At 46.2% G+C, this 16,466-nt stretch overlaps 1 protein-coding gene across 4 annotated transcripts in view; it reads left to right on the top strand.

Annotated features, from left to right (window-relative positions):
* Positions 1-16,466, top strand: part of CELF2 (CUGBP Elav-like family member 2) — a 512,058-nt gene that overhangs the window by 358,940 nt on the left and 136,652 nt on the right. For all 4 annotated transcript variants that reach the window (XM_004712629.2, XM_045285616.1, XM_045285615.1 and 1 more), the window contains exon 2: positions 3,231-3,313. The gene's annotated coding sequence lies outside the window, so the exon portion shown is untranslated. The remainder of the gene's footprint in view (positions 1-3,230; positions 3,314-16,466) is intronic.

The following is a 16,466-nucleotide window of genomic DNA, read 5'->3' as shown; positions in this document are numbered from 1 at the left end:
CAGCCCGCCCTCAGAGCTACAGAAGGTCCGGTCCAAACCCCCACAGCAAAATGAGCCTCACACAGTCTTTGCTTCTCAGTGCACATAAACGCGATGGTGCTGTAGCCGAATGCAGTGTCCAGTAACACTTTGAAGAATACATTGATATGGTGAAACTGGCCAAAACATGACAGAGCGGCCTGAAGCGAGCAGGTGTTACAGAAAAAAGGAGCACTCATAGGTGCATGTCGACAGTGTCGCCCGACCTTCAGGTCATTAAGAGAAAAAGTAAGACAAACTTGGTGTCTGCACGGCAAATGCAATCCAGTGAGATGTGTCTGTACAGAAGGCGACAATTGCCGTCAAGACCTCTTCCATAAAGAAAATTATAGAAATCACCAATTATGGAGTAGATTCAGCATGTCGCGCAACCATCATCAGTAGTCCACATCACCACAAACAGAACCTCTGTCCTTCCTAAGCAGTGACCTCCTCGCCACACATCCTGCTCTTGGCAAACACTCGTGAACTCCGGTCCCTGTATGTTTGTCGCTTGGAGATATTTCCTGTGAGTTAGGTCATGCCATATTTGTCCTTTTGTGCATTATTGCATTCAGCCTAATGTTCACCCCTGTGGCCGATGTGCCAGGCCCTCATTTCTCTCTCTGGCTAAGTAATATCGTTTATGGGTCTGTGCGTTTCGTTGATCCTTTCATCAGTTGATGGAGATTTCTATGGTCTCTACCTGTCGTTTGTTGGGAGAGAGCCACAGTGACCCCTGGCATGCACATCACTGCCATCCATCCTCCTGGATGGGTGCCCATTGGGCTATCTCTGTGCTGAACTCTTGAGAAGCCACTGGCTTGTTTCCCACCTTGCCTGCCCCGTGTTCTGTTCCCACCAGCAGTGCAGAAGGTTTCTAATTTGTTGACAACGTCTCCAACATTTGCTTCATTTGTTTGTTTGTGCTTTTATTTTAACTCTCCTGCTGGGGATGGAGTGGTATCTCGTGGTGGTTTTGATTTGCCTCTCCCTAACAGCTAAAGGTTATAAGAAAACACTTTTTGTGTGCCCATTTGCCATCTATAGCGCTTCCTTGGTGAAAGATCTATTTACATAGTGTGTTTTGTCTTTTTGTTCTTAATTTGTAGGATTGCTTTAGATAGTCTGGAAATGAAACCCATATCGGATAAATGCCTCCTCGATGTGTTGTCCCAGTCTGTATATTGATTCTTCACTTTGTTTTCAAAGTCCTTCATTTTGTTTCATTTGGTGGTTGTGGTTGCTGTTTTCAATTTTGCAGAAGCCCCGGGTATCTATTTTGCAAAAAATTAAACACCTTCTAGTCACCAAAAAGATTGTTTGAGAAGAAAGCGCTCTAGTCACCAAATTCATACTGAAATGTAAAGAGCTAAGAACTACTAAAGGTACCCTTCTTCAAGGGCAGTTGATGCCTAAACAGCAGCTGAACTGCTCCTTGTCACTGTTAGCTGCTGCCCAGTACCATCAGCTCAGTAGGTCTCCGCGCAGGAACAAAGCACTGCGCGGTCCTGTACAGCTCTGGGCCTCGTTGGGATCTAACGGTTGTGATCCGCAGGGTCTTTATGGAAAGATTTTCACAAGTAGATCTCCAGGCTCTTCTTCCCCACCTGTCTTACTGGGAAAGCACTGCCGAAAGCTCTGCAGCATCATAGCATCGCACAAGTTGCCACTGGACAGACAGCGGATGGCTTTGCTGTACCTAGTCGTTGAATCTAGGGCTTGCACCTGAAAGGGAATTCTGCCAGCGAACCACCAACAAAATGCCTCGTGAACCATGCCCTAAGCAGTGGAGCTTGAGACAGTGGTTGGCATGATGAAGTGGGTACTTGAAGGTTGGAAAGCTCTCTCTATCCTTGAGTCTCCTGTGCATTATTGGTCAAAGATCTGAAAAGTCTCTCAGTCCACGTGGCTTTGTTTCTTGTTGCTTTTATCTTCTTACCATGCTCCGTGCTTCATGTGCTATTTCCCCAGTCCCTCTGCTCTTCATGTTGGGACCAATCTACATGTTCCAGGCTGGGCTCGGAGCAAGACCTAGACTGACGTTGGTTTTGAATCCCCCACACTCCTCCTTCCTGTTTTTCCCTCTTTTCACCTTAGCAAACCACCTTGCTACTTCATCTTCACATCATTTGATTTTAAATATCCCACCACCCAAAGCTGCTTCTCTAAATGTCAGGCTCCTCCTTGCTTGGGAAGTGTGTTTGAAATGCGGAACCTGCCATGGCTTCCTGATGTGGAAAGAAACCCTCTCCATCCAGGAAGGGGAAAGGCGAGCTTCCCGAGAGGCAGTGGGAAATTCAGAAGGCAGAGATGGTCTTGTCCAGTTAGAAGAGCCGAGTTTAAGTTATGAGACAGCTGGCCTTCATTTCCTCTATCTGAAATTCTACCTTGAATTGAAGTAACTCCTGTGCCTTCTAGGGACTTAAATGAAGCCTGTGAGGCCAAAGCCGCCACTTCAATTGGTCAGCTACGTTTCGGGAAAATTCTTACCATCCAGCAGAATGGCCAGGTCATTAGAAATAGAAAAGCCAAGAGGTTGCCAGCTGCTGTGCTCTAGTTGGTAGGTGGACCAGGGGCTGCTGATATCTCTCTGGGGATGTACCCGCTTGTTTTGTGACTTCAGTTTTAAACCATTTAAAATATAGTCCGTCTTTCATTTGGACAAAAAAAAAAATCTTGAGAGTCTTGCGTACATTGTGTGCTGTGGGGAAGAGGCGAAAGAATAAAGCAATGTCTCAGCCTCTAAGAGGCGTACAAACTAGTTATCTAAACCTTTTGCCTTTCGAAAGTGTTCGGAAAGCCTGGTGGGAGCGTGAGGGAAGCTCTATGAAAATGATGTTAATGGAGGTCTGTGCTGGTGTCCACTGTGATTACGGACTTTTCTTATACAACTGCTGCAACACAAGGCCCATTAACACCTGGCCCACCCCACCCCCACCGCCCCCACGCCCCTTCCTGAACAGCCGCCTTCCTGAGAGTTGGTACATGGAGATGTCAATTGATCTCCACCTCGGGTGAAGCTAATAAATGTGATTTAGGATGAAAGGCACTGTGTAAATGCTTGCCATGTTGTTATCACTGTTCTCATACACCTGATTATTTTTAAATTGTGCCTCCTTTTAAGTACCTTATTTGTTCGCCACAGTCTCCATTATATCTAAGCGAAGCATTCACAGAAATTTCTAAAACCTTTTCATTTCTCTCTGTAGGTTGTTGTTTCGTAACATTTTATACAAGAAAAGCTGCACTTGAAGCCCAGAATGCACTGCACAATATTAAAACTTTACCTGGGGTGAGTCAGTTTACTTTTGTACCAAAATCACTTTATTGCTTGAAAATGGTCCCTTTTCAACTGAAGGTTTGCGTTATGGGCTCTTAGTGCCCAAAATGACTCTGGTCTTTGGAGGTGTGTGCGATGCCCTCTCTGTCCCCAGACAGCAGCCAAACCCATTGACGCCGCATAAAGAAACACCAGCATTCGCGCCCAAGGAAAGAGCTCTCAAGTAGCATCTTCCCTGGTTAGGAAATCAGAGTGACCCCACTGGGTAGCCGCAGCTGCCAAAGAGTGTTGGGTGGGCTTAGACTTTAAAAGGAAAAAGAGAAACACACACACACACACACACACACACACAGGAAGCAAATGGAAAAGGAAAAGCTTTTACTCACCAGGAGCCCCTTTTCAAATTTAGTCTTTAGATTTTCTTTTGAAAGAGCAAAATGTACCCTGTACAGCCATAATATTAAGCCTCCTAATGGTTTCTGAACAGCCAATGGTGGTTAACAAAGTCAATGTTTTAATGCCCAATTTGTGGCTTCATGTTGATACAGGGCAGAAAAACACAAAGCTTACCCTTTTTTTTTTTCCATTTCCTTCCCAACAATATTGGATGATTAGTCCAATTCACTAGAAGTGAACTGAGGTTCAGTATAGCTACTCCACGAGAATAAATTATTTCTAAAGGCTTTTTGGCAATTTTATGTATTGTATGGTGGTATAAATTTCCCTGTGCTACTGGGCTCTCTTTCCCCATTGGCCCGAATATCAGGGATGAGTTAATTCAGCGTCATAATGATATGCATTGGTTATAATGTCGAACTGCGATAAGCCGTGCAGTGATAATGATTTTATTGTAACTTGGTGTGATAAGAATAACAGAAAGAGCATGTATTGTCCCTAATGCTTTACAGGATGTAAATTTACCTTTGTGTCATTTATCTGTCTCTGTACATACGCTTGAATACCTGTGCATGTGGACACACTACTGTATGCACACATACATTTTATAGCCTGTTGCCCCAAGAAGAAAATTCATTGGAATCATTGAACAGGTCGCGGTGTTTGTAGTGGGGCGATGCCCAAGAAAAGACCTACAAACCATCAGATCCTTAATCACCCCAAAGTGAACAAAGTATGAACCCTGGTCTGAGTCACCCCACTTTTGTTTTCCACTTTTCATGTGGGCCAATCAAATAAAAGAAGCGTCAGAGAATGTGTGGTAGGTACCTGGAGTCTGTTAGCCTCCCAGTTGTAGTTAATCGCTTCCCCTGAAACTATTAAGGGTACTTTTTAGTGAGGTTGTTTTTATTAAGACTTTCTTTGCTCAGTGACCTTTAAAAATGTTATGGTATTGTTTCAGCTTTATTCTCCATATCAATGGGGTTTTCCCCCAGGTAAATTCTAGGAAATGGCAATGTTGAGTCACATGACTGAACTAACACAACCAAGGAAACGATTTACTCGTTCAGCCAATGATTGAGGAAAGTAGTTTTTGTTTTCCGGGCTCACATATCATCTTGTGGGTCTTGCCTTAAAGCAGTGGTTCTCAACCTGTGGGTTGTGACCCCTTTGGAAGTCGAACAACCCTTTCACAGGGGTCCCCCGATTCATAACTGTAACAAAATTACAGTGATGAAGTAGCAACGAAAATAATTTTATGGTTGGGAGGCACCACCACATGAGGAACTGTATTAAAAGGTCACGGCATTAGGAAGGTTGAGAACCACTGCTAAAGTATTTTTAGAAGAATCCTGATCTACAAGGGAAGGAAATGCAGAACAATTTCAAATTTTTGTGTATTCCAACTATTGGAGCCATGAAGGCCGAGAATGTACTGCTGAAATTCTCATTCTGAGATACTCTTACCCTTAAACCAGAAATATCCCCTGAAATCTTCTCTAATTCAGTCATTTAACAAGGAATATCTTCCTGGAGCATCATGCTCTTCCAAGAATTCGCTCCATGGGATCAAAGTGACAAGAGTCATGTGAAAGGTTAGATGGGAAATCTGGAGGTCAGTGAATTTATGTTAATGAGGGACCTGTGCATGCTAATGAGAAAGAAGGAGGGAAGGTGAGAATGGTTGCATAATGGCACATGGAGAAACTGCTGAATTAACTGGTGTGTGTTTTGCAGTAGATATCCTCAATAATGACAAAGTATATTTGTTAAAGTTTCTATCTCAGTTTAAAAGAGGAAAATAGCTGTCACACGAATTCTATGTAGAATGACTTGAGATAATGAATGATATTTAGCACTTGGAATATGATTTTTCTGACCAACCACATCGCATTGTAAGTCATACCAAGCGTGGTGAGCCTGGGCACTCAGCCCTTCCACGGGAACCAGTGTGTCCAACACACATCTTCATCTGGGAAGCGCTCTGAAGGAACCGTGGCTGAGCCTCGGGCATGCTGAGATACACAGAAGTGACTGCGGAGGCTTTGCTCCTGCCTGTTGACATCCTATTCTGACCCCTGTCTTAAGAAGAAAAGACTATCTGTACCATTAAACATGCACAGCCTGGCTGGAGCTCTCAGGAAGCTCAGCCCTGCTATCTGCAAGGCTGTGGTTCAAACCCACCAGCCACTCTGAGGGGGAAAGTTGAGGCTGTCCACTCCCATAAAGATTTACAGCCTCAACAACTTTGTATAGGGTCATTATGAGTCAGAGTTGATTCAATGGCCATGGATTTTTGTTGTTCTTTGGGGGTGGGGTGGGGTTGGGGAGTAGTGTGTATGTATTCTCTCAGTCTCTCTCTCTCTCTCTCTCTCTCTCTCTCTCTCTCTCCCCCCTAATGCCTAAAAATTCTGCATGCAAAATTCAGGAGACCCATTACTAAGAACAATGTTTGTATTGGAAAAGAGGTCTTCTACTCAGGGGTTGTTTGTTTGTTTGTTTGTTTGTTTTTTCCGGTTCAGTTTTACATGCCCACTTGTTTATGAAAACCTTGCAAAGTCAGATCTGTTTTGCAGGCTCATAGCCTTGACTAAAGGACATACATTGTGGCTACATTGGCCATGTCAGGGGAGGTAAGTGGGAACAAGAGAGGTCCACATCCTGCTTTGATGTGTAGCTTTACCTGATACCCAGCAGCAGGCACGGAAAACATGAAAGTCAGCACCTCCCAGCTGTGAGCTTTGGTGGTCAGGAAGAAATGGGACCAACATAAAAGATGAATGCAGATTCTTGGGGAAAAACTATAACAGGGTGCCTTGCTGTTTGATTACAAGCCTTGGAATTAGTCAACATTTCCATAATTCTAAACCAATATACACCTGTTTTCCCACTGTGATGTGAAGGCACAACTTAATTTAACAGAAGCCCTGCTGTGCTAAATCTCTCATTAAATACCAAGCGAGTTCGGTAATTTAAAGTTGTAGCACTACCATTTTAACTGGTTGCCTTCATATTATGAAATTAATAAGAAATTAATGATGCACTCTGCCATATGCTTCCAATTTCTTTCTGAAGGAAAAATAAAGAGGGATGAAGAAAAATGCATCACCGCTGACACTTTAAAGCCTCCCTGGTTGTAATCATTTTCCTGGGGATAAAATCCATTAAAAAGGCACTTGCTGTCTCCTTTCTGGAGTGTCCAAAACTTTCCATCTACACCAAGATCAAACAGAGCTGTTTTCTTTTTTCCCCCCTCCTTTACTTAATTTTCTTTTGTGGTTGATATTTTGTAACATAAGGAACTTTTATCATGCCACCAAACTGGGTTAAGTTTGGGGTGTTTGCATGCCCCCTTTATGTAGTACCCCTTATCTGTCTTGGAAAGAGGCCTTGTGGTGCAGAGAGTTAAGCCTTGGGCCATTGCGGTGAGCCACAGGTTTGGGGTTTCAAACACACCTACCACCTCACTAGAGAAAGATGAGGCTGTTTGCGCTTGGAAAGATGTAGTCTCGGAAGCCTGAAGCAGAGGTTCTACTCTGCCCTGCAGGGTCACTCGGGGTGAGAATAGGCTCAATGGGCATGGGTTTGGGAATCGCACAGAACTTGGTTTGCATGAGAAAGATTAAAGAAAAGCTGGTGGAACACTCTACTGTGCCATTGAATGTGTATATCACATATGGACTATGCAGATGCAACATATGGTTGACATGGGTGGGGATTGATAGAAGCGAGGGATTAGGACCTTAGAGAAGGGATGAAGTAAGTATGCCTGTCTCTAACCATGGAACTGAGAAAGATGTTGCACAAATGCTAGAAATAGAATGTTAGAAACAAAGGGGGCAAACATGACAGATCAGTGTCAAGAATGTGGAGGGGGAGTCTGGGGTCATCTCTGGGGCTACATCATCTTCCCACTTCTCTAGACATGGCTGCTTCACTATGAAGCAGCAAATCAACCCTGAAGTACAGTGCCTTCATAATGACTGGTATTTCATTTACAGACACTTATTGAATGCCTCCTGTGTGCCGGGCACTAAGCTTAGATCTTGACAGGAAATAGCAGAGATCAAAGCCATATGGGACCTCTGCGCTTATGAGGTTGACAATCTGGAAAGATGGGGACAGTAAACGATTTGGTTTGCTTGTGGCAGAGTGCTGGTCCTCCCTCTGTCAGGATCCTCAGCAGGTTGTTTCCATCACCTGCGTAGGGCAGTGTGACCATACCTGCACAGGTAGGGCGGTTTGGTTAGCCTTCCGGTGGGGCGCACCACTGCTAAGCTGCCTTTTCCCCACAGTTGCGCCATTGTGCCCTTGGTTTTTGGCTGGCCATCCACTGGTGAAAGATGAGGCTGTCTGTTTTTTAAAGATAGACCGTCTTGGAAACCTGAAGGAGCAGTTCTGCTCTGACCCAGAGCGTCACTGAGCCACAGTGGACTCAGTTCCCATGGGTTGGCCCACCTTGAGCCTATAGCACTGTCCTTAGAGTGAGAGCCCTCTGTGGGGGGTTTCAGGTGGGCCCAGCCGAGCGGGTAGGAACATTCAGTAGAAATGCCATCATCTACCATGTGTGGTGTCTTCTAGAGAGAAACCCCTACAAAAGCAACTGCCAGACTCGTTTTGTTTCCACTGACCTAATTTAGCTTAATTAAAACAAAAAGGTTTTAAAGGCCTTAATGTAGGCCCCCCCACAAAAGAAACAAAACTGCCCAGATCTCTTCAGTAGTCAGACATCAGGGCTCAGTGCCCTCATGGCAGGGACAGCCCCGCACCCGCGTCATTCTTTTTTCCACGGTCTTCACACATCTTATCTCTGGCGATAAGATTTCTGGATTGAAAACCTACAGGAGTATCATTAGTGCACTCACTGTATAAATTAATTTAATTAAGGAGGTAATAACGGAGAGGAATACAGTTTTGAAAGAAAAAAAAACCTCTTAAATTTTAATAGCAAGGAAGAATCACAGATTCTGAGTGTCTTGTAAAATATTAATTGCAAATGTCTTCCAGACATTTCCTTGCAATATGCCTTACCCTTTTCTTTTCGGAATCACGCATCCTTTTATTAAATGCAGTTTCTATGAAGCAGTTACTGCCCTCAGAGAACATTGGTTTCGAGCACTTCCATTTCGGCAGTGGCAGGCTGCAAGGTGTTTTATAATAACAATGTGAATTCAAGGGACCCGTCAGACTGGAGCTACAAAAACAAGGGAGCCTGATCCCGTCAGCAGAAGCTGTAAATAAAATGTCCTCTAGGGACACGTGTGCTCACCCACATGAAGCGAAGGGGCCTCTTCCTGTTTGGGCTAAGAGAGCAGTTACCTGTGTGGGCGAGCACTTCCTCCCCAGTGAACGTGAGCTCAACTCTCCATAGACCCAGCCCTGTGCCTCCTTCAGTGACAGAATGCTAAGGCCCGGTGGTCCTGCCCTCAGAGCAATGTGGAGCTCACTTGGCTCCTGTCAGTCTCCTGTATTGCTTTGGGAAGGGGTGCACTTCTTTGACCTCCCCCTCTTCTTGCTGATAATGGGCATTTGCTGCCTTTGTGCTCAGTGCTATGGTCATTATTGTATCACATCTTTCAGAAGGGTTTCTGTCACGAAATCTCTCCAGCTCCATCCTTGTATCACTGTAACGTCCCCCAATCTGTGCCCTTTGCATCAAAGCCCACTCAGGCCAAGGTAGGGTAAATTTTTTCCCTCAGACATCTTTTTTAATTTAAAATTATGATGAAAAAGAGCAAAAAATTTTATGAGCAAATTTAAATCCTCCAAACCATACATTCATTCAACAAATATTTATTGAATTTACTATTGCACTGGTCTCGGTACCACGGAATACATCTGTGAGCATGCCCTCAATAATAGAACCAGCATAAAACAAAAGCCTGCCACTGCACTGATACATCATGGGTGTGTAATCAATAATTCTAAGATATTTAATACCTGGATTGGTTAATTTTTCATCTGTACGAGGACTTCAAAAGGATCGTGATGGAAGCTTTTAAGGAACTTTTTGAAGACCCCTCATTTCCAAAGGACTCAAGTTTTGTTCGATACTAGATAACTGTGCACTTAATATTTCAAGAAAGTATTTACTGTAGATTTATTATTCCCCATATGTGCCAATAATATAATTTTTCATCTATAAAAGATCGACATATTTTTGTATATCACTACATAACTATAGCCATACATTCACACACACATAAGGTAAGGTGACCAGACGTCCTGCTTTTGGCGAGACAGTCTCAATTTTTGGCATTTTTTAAAAGTTCCGATTTTTGGAAAGAATGCACGACAAGCTAGGGAGCGGTCTATTTGGTCCATATAGATCAAATTTTTAATCAACCCCCCCTCCCCCACAGTCAATGGTGTCCCGCTTTAAATCTGGTCACCTTAACATAAAGGTCCATCAGAAAGTGTTCACACATGCACGGGTTTATTCCAAACAACACTTTTTAAACATGGAGCTTTGAGTAGTTGATGGGGTCAAATGGTCTTAGTCGCCTTAGGATACTTTCCACAAAGAGGTTCATTCCAAACCTTGGCTTCTGATGGCATCTACTGGGCCAACTCAACTTCAGGCAGAGAGGCCAGCTCAGAGGCTACAGAGACTCTGAAACCCCAAAGTGGGGTAATCTTGATGCATCACAAAAGACCAGGATGGTGAGCATGAGCACTTACTATGAAGTTTTCAGAAAACGGAAAACTGCGGTGGTGAGAAAAGGGCAGAGCTAGCTGTGCCAAGGAATTGTTTTCCATCGTGACAATGTGCTCGCTCATTCCTCGAGGGTCGACAGAGCTGCCTAGGAGATGCCATTGGGAAAACGTACCCCATTCACCCTACAGCCCTGATCCCTGGGTCCTGTAGTTCAAAGGACACTGAAAATGAACATGATCTGAGGCCCTGGAGGATACCCAAATTGAGTGCCTTCGGGGGAAAAAGCTCAAACGGAAACATCTCTGGATGGAGTATTTGTTGAGAAACAGGGGCTCCACATTCTGATATTTTTGCTTGGTAATGAAGGTGGTCATGCTCTGTAGTGATACTTTTTGACTTACTGTCATATACCCTCTTGATAGGTCAGCCCCACACAGGAAGGTATAACGAAGTCCCGTTTTCTTTGACCTGCCAGCCTACTGTTAATTACCCAGGAGACTTGAAGCTTTAGGAGCTGTCTCCATCCCTCAGAATACACCTTATGCTTGTCTATTTCCTGCTTTAAATTGGGATCATGGCAGATTCCTTGCGTACCAGAGAGGGTATTGGGGATGGCCATTGAATGATGATAGCCCTGGCGGCCCACCTGCTTACCCAGAAGAGTGGGGCTGAATGAGATAATGTATATAAAGCTTTTTGAGATTCTGTAGGGATGTGCCTTCTAAGAGATGGTTTCTACCTGATGTTTCTATGGGTATGAACTCATTTTTAGTAGCAATCCTCTGTAGAACGTGTGTTTGCTGTGCAGTGTATAAATCCAGACATGGAAGTGGTGTATACGCTTCAGACTGACACTGACAGTTTGACTGAGGCACATGTAGAGTATTTGACTTAAAAAAACTGCCGACAAGAACCTCTTCCCTTGCTGTCTCTGTGGCTTTCATAGAATACTTTCCGGTGTTGGGTGCCATGGAACCAAGTCCCACCCATAGCAACCTCATGGGACACCACAGACCTCCCTGGGCTTGTGGAAAGCAGCAGGGCTTCACACTGCACCGCCGGTGCTAGCATTCCCAGGCTCCAAAGACTTCAGTTCCACACATACACAAAAAGGTGAATAACAAAGTAAGGAACTTCCCTTTCCCCAGGTGACATTTCTAAGGGCTCTAAAGAAAAGTGCCAAGATGTGGCTCTGGCAGAGTACCCCCCGAGGAGCTAAGAGCTCTAGCACCAGCCCCAAATAGGACAAGGCCATTGAGTTGCTGCCTGGTGCGTTGATTTAGATCTCCACGGGAAAGTTGGAGAAGAGAAGAAAGCCATTGGCCCAGTGGCTCCCAGTTTGCAGGCGCAGGCTGCCGGGGCTTGTATAGGAAGGTATCGTCAGACTCCATGGCAGAGTCATGGAAACCGCAGCGTTCACCCTTCATAAACGGTCACCTGGTCATTGAATTGTGTGGTGCTGGACTATGGCTGGCCGCCTATCCGTTCAATAACTCTGATTGGTAGGTATTTGTCTGTCTTTGCTTATCAAACAGGAAAACACATGGTCTACTTGATACAAAGCTGAGCCCTGGTGGCGTAATGGGGTACAAGTTGGACGGCTAACCAAAAGGTCAGCAGTTCAAAACCACCAGCTGCTTCGCAGGACAAAGATGAAGCTCCCTGCCCCCGTAGAGTAACTGTCTCCGAAGCCCATGGGGGCAGCTCTGCCCTTTGTCCTCTAGGGTTGCTGAAAGTCAGAATCAATTCAATGGCAGTGGGTTTGCTTGTGATTTATCAACACGATGAACTGGCTGGAAGGAAACTAATGAGAGGGCTCCTGGCTGGTGAAAAGTTTAAGAGGACCGTACTAGGCACCGCAGTCAGCACAGGGTCCACACCAGGGTGACCTTCACCATCCCTTGGTAATAGAACTTGGTAGAAGGTATTATTAGGATTTGGGGCTGCAAGTGGGTTGCACCCACTCTCATCAGCTCTACTGTGCGTTTGTGAGAATGTGCATAGAGAACTGAGGGCTGGTGCCTGGCCCGCCTTCCACCATGTCCCTGGTTCATTTTTTGAGAAATAATCGGGATCTCTCTCTGTAGAGATAGTAGAATGACAAAGTGACAAGCAGACGTGGTAGATTTTAGAGATCGTGAAATCTCCATGCTATTTAAATTCCCAAGATTAAACTTGGGGGTTTTGAGTTCACATATACACATATAGACCTCAGTTCCCAAAAGATTGATTAATAAGATTTTGAAGGAAGATTGGGGAGACCAAGATCCATGAATTTGATTCAAGATTTGAATGAGCTGGCAGAGGAAGGATTTAGGAGCGTCGCATTGAAAAAAAGGCACAACGGATCCCGGAAAAAGGGCCACGTCTCTCTTTAGCGTGAGGAGTCTCCACTGACAATCTGTTACCTGAAAATATCACTGTCGCGGTGGGTAGCACTTGGGCTTGTGGACTTGTTGGTGATGCCCAGCGCAGGAGATGGCCCTGGTGACGTGGACTGGCTCATTCACGGATGAGCATGTGCCATGGGCAGGTGTGGAGAGAGCATTCTGGAGCCTGGAAGCCCATCCCCAGCAACAGCGTGGCTGGCTGAGCGGAAGGAAGCACAGCCAAGGTCATCCGGTCTCAGCCTGGTCTGAGGGCGTGCAAGGGGACACGCCGGTCCCTTCAGAAGGAAGAGGGAGGCAGGAGACGAAGCTCTGTGCATCCCTCTGCTGGCTTTAGTCACTGACTGTGCTAGTACACAGGTGCTCAGGAAGTCTTATTAGTATGATGACATAAGCTATTAGCGTTGTTCTGATAATAAAGCCCGTCTTTCAGGACCATATCATTTCTGCTCTCACTCCCCACAAGTCACGGAGATGAAAGGATAAACAAGAGAAGTGTGCATGCGGGAGGCTGCAGACAGGGACGCTGTGACAAATGCTCTCTTTTATGCTCTTTATTGTCCCTGACTGTCATTAATTCCTATCAGAACTCAAAATCCACATCAGTGCTGTCAGCCCCCGCCGCCCCACCACCACGTAGAAACATTAGAAGTCCCTTGGTTTCTTCTGCTGCAGATGAAGTGGTTGGATGGAATGGTTCCCAGAGTCCTTTCCAATCTTCCCAGACCCAGCCCCCCCTTTTGGGCCTTTCATGCATTGTGTATAGTGCTGCCCTAGTGAATGAAAATATGTATGTGCATGCCCTTTGGGCTTAAGTTGCTGGCCAATAATATTAGAATCCTTTATCCAGCTAACTTTGCCCCTCCAAGCTTTGACAGTCCACTTTGAGAGTCTCTGGACATGCTTCTTGCCTCTCCCTTTCCATTTGGGAACCGACGGGGAGCTTAACACTCATCATTTTCCACCAGGGCCCAGAGGAAGGAGAAAGGAAGGCGATAAACTCTTAACACGTCAGTTTAACTCCTGGTTCACAGCCTGGTTGGACGAGAAATGGCACGGAACCTAATGAGATCGTGGGCTTATTGGTGGATTTCTTTTATCTGAAGCCTGCCCCCACTTAACATGGATAAGCGAGTTGTCTGTGTTTGTAAATGGTGTTACAGTCTTCTTTATTTGTTATCCCTTCTTGAAAAAAACAAACGAGGGAACATATTGATAGTGTTCACCTTGCAATACTGAGGGCACGGGGGTGCACCCGCAGATTAAATTACTTCTCCAGTCTCACTGCGCAAAGCTGGGACCGGCCTAGAATTTAGAAGGCATGGTCGCCACAAGACTCCAGAGGCCACACAACACAGCAATGAGAAAGCATGCTTACGGAGGTCAGCGACTCTTGATTGATTTGCCTGTGTGGCAGCCATGGGAGGGTGTTAGTGTTTATAGTCGCAACTCCAGAAGGCCCGTGGTCTATATCCCACTTTTACTGACGAGGAAACTGAAACTGAGTGAAGTGGTAACTCGGGGAAAAGAGAGCCATTTGCTGATTTAACTCACTGATGGCTGTGGGTTACAGATAGCCTGGGGACTTTCTTCTCTGCTGCTTCTCGAACAGAAGTTGGCCACTGACTGCTAGGTCTCCCCGAGAGCTCTTTCAGAGACCTTCACCGGGAACTGCTCCCTCCTTAGATTTCCATTTCTTCATCCATCATGTCAGAACAGCCGCGATGACTCCCAGTGGAGCGGCCCCTTCCTGGGAGTACAGCCTGCAGGCAGGCGCATGGCGCGTTCATCCCGGACTGCAGGACAGTGGGGCCACTGGCAGAGGATGACAGGGGCAGCAGGCCTGCACTGAGTAGGCCTAGCAGCTCAGCAAGGCACTCCCCACTGGCCACCACGGATTTGTCCTGGTGCAGCCTGGCCAGGAGACCAAGTGAGATGGGAAGCCACTCTGCTGTCCCAGCAAAACTCACAACCTGGCATCAAGTCAGTGCCCACTCATGGGGACCCTATAGCGCAGGACAGAACTGCCCCTGCAGGTTTCTGAGACTGTCACTCTTCCTGGGTGTCACTCTCCCCAAACTGCTGAGCTCGCAGACCACAGCCCAAGGCATCACCACCACACCACCAGTGGTTATGAAAAACAGTGGCTGGCAGGACAAGGTGTTTACTTCCAACCTGGGTAGGAGGTGACCAGCATGGGAGCTCTCTAAGGGGGAAGCAGCAGATCAAAGGCAGTCATTACTGTAAGAGGACTCCTTTGCAAACACTGATTATAAATGCAACACCTTCCTTTAGGAGTGTAGCTTTACCAACAGCATCTCATTAACATTCATGTTATTAGGGTGCTTCTCTTTATCTGCAGCCACAGGCTTCCTTCCCAACCCACAATCTGCATTCTAATGCCCTGTCGCCATCCAGCTGGCCTCCCTCCTTCTCTCTGCTTCCGTGGTCAGTGGGGAAGGGCAGAGCAGGGACTGGGGCGCATCTCGGAAGATTAGGCATCAGCCCTATTGCTTGCAACCTGAAGCGTGACACAGCAAGAGAGAAAGCAGGCTGTGGCTGGGAAACTGGGGCTGGGAAACAGCTCGGAGACTCAGCCCACCCTCCCACCGTCACATCCCACTGGCACTGGAAAAACCTGGAGGCCGTTAGAGATCAACTAGTTCCACCTCTTTATTTTATAGATGAAGAAACGAAGGCCTAAGCGGGGGAAGTCTTCGTAAGTGCCTCAGCCTTTCCAGTGCCCCATGCTGCTCCTGAGAGCAAGGGATCAGACGTGCCCCGCACAAGGTGGTAAATGAGAAATAGCACCATGCCGTCAGCACCACAGACAGGGCTCAACAGGATGTCCACACCAGCCCATAAAACAGTGGCTGCTGCTCTCTCACCACCGCCATGGCCAGGGTGAGGAGATTGGACCAGCAGGGGCCCTTTCTATTAAGTGCCAGGTAGCTTAGATACGCCTTCCTTCCCTCGCTGTCCCCGTCCAGCCCACCAGTTAGTTCTATGCTGCCCCTCCAACCTTCCTCCCTCTTCATCACGTGGTCTTTTAGCAGTAGAGGCTGAAGCGTTGACAGGGGCGCTGTGGTTTGTGATGTGTCCCTTCCATCTAGCCAGCACGTCGCACTTTGGGTTCTTATATGAATTTAAAGGCATGGATGTCTGTGTAGAGGCTTACTCTTAATCCACCGTCTCCTGATTATTAGAGTAGGACCTACAGATACTCTGGGGTTAACATTCTCCGTGACCTGGAGCTCGGTATTTCTCCCAGCAGTGCCGCGCAACAGGGTGGGAAGGACCACATAACACGCAAAGTGTAGGTTCCCTGGAAAGTCTGTCTCTAGCAGGAGACTGAGTGAGTAGGGGTCAACAGGTATTCTTGGTGCTTTCCAGACAGGAGGAGAAGTCAAAAAGTGTTGGTGCTAGAATTCCAGTTGATATGTGCCTGGATTTATTCCAGACAACCTGTCTTTCCACGTGTCTCTGCAATCAAAGGCTGTCTGGAGACCATTTCTCTGTCGTGCTCTGGACTGAGTCTCACTAGGGTAGCTTCCCAAAGAGGTCCAATCAAAACAGTGGCCTTTGAGGGGATTTCCTGGCCTGGTTCAATTCACAGCTGATAGGTTAGCTTAGAAAGTTGTGGCCATTTTGTGGAGACTCCAGATGGTAACTTGATAGATTTTTCTCAAAGGAGATAGAATGACCATAGGGGCTTCGTAGGAAG

Source organism: Echinops telfairi, unplaced genomic scaffold (assembly GCF_000313985.2).
Source record: "Echinops telfairi isolate 266 unplaced genomic scaffold, ASM31398v2 ScPeMD7_7473;HRSCAF=8511, whole genome shotgun sequence".
NCBI classification, from domain to species: domain Eukaryota; kingdom Metazoa; phylum Chordata; class Mammalia; order Afrosoricida; family Tenrecidae; genus Echinops; species Echinops telfairi.
Note: the sequence above shows the minus strand (reverse complement) of the source record. Positions and strands in the feature narration are given on the sequence as shown.